We start from the raw sequence: 749 nt of genomic DNA, 5'->3' as shown, positions 1-749 counted from the left end.
TGGCCTTTGTATCATCCGTGAGTTGGGGACGTAGGAAAGGAAAAAAAAAACTTTACGAAGTTAATAAAGGAACGAGGAGAGAAAGGACAGTAACAATAATAATAATAATAATAATTATAATAATGATAATAATTTAATAATAATAATAATAATAATAATAATAATAATAATAATAATAATAATAATAATAATAATAATAATAATAAAAAGAAGAAGAAGAAGAAGAAGAAGAAGAAGAAGAAGAAGAAGAAGAAGAAGAAGAAGAAGAAGAAGAAGAAGAAGAAGAAGAAGAAGAGCAACAGCAACAATATGAGAGGCAGCGGCAAAGAGAAGAAACAGAAACATAGCTAACAATGGGAATATAAAGGAAAACGCCATGGGTGGAGTCACATGCGGCATGTCACGTGACTGGCACGCTTCTGTTGTATTGTTATATTGTCTGCTGTTGTTGTTGCGTGGGTTTGAGTATTGATGGTTTTAAGTATGTGGGTATGTTTAAAGGGTGGTGGATGTAGCTAACATTACGGGTGGGGTGGAAAATAACCAAGGAGACAAGAGAAAGTGTGAAAAAGACAGAGAAGTAGAAAGTATGCGTGTGTATGTGGTGTATATATCTATGTGTGTGTATGCCACTTTTAAGAATACTACCTGCTTTTATACAAGCTGATACAGATATTTTATCCCATCCCCCTCCGAATTTTAGCTCATGCAACTGAAAATACTGCATTATCTATGAGATAACCCTATAT

Source organism: Octopus bimaculoides, chromosome 9 (assembly GCF_001194135.2).
Source record: "Octopus bimaculoides isolate UCB-OBI-ISO-001 chromosome 9, ASM119413v2, whole genome shotgun sequence".
NCBI lineage: Eukaryota > Metazoa > Mollusca > Cephalopoda > Octopoda > Octopodidae > Octopus > Octopus bimaculoides.
Note: the sequence above shows the minus strand (reverse complement) of the source record.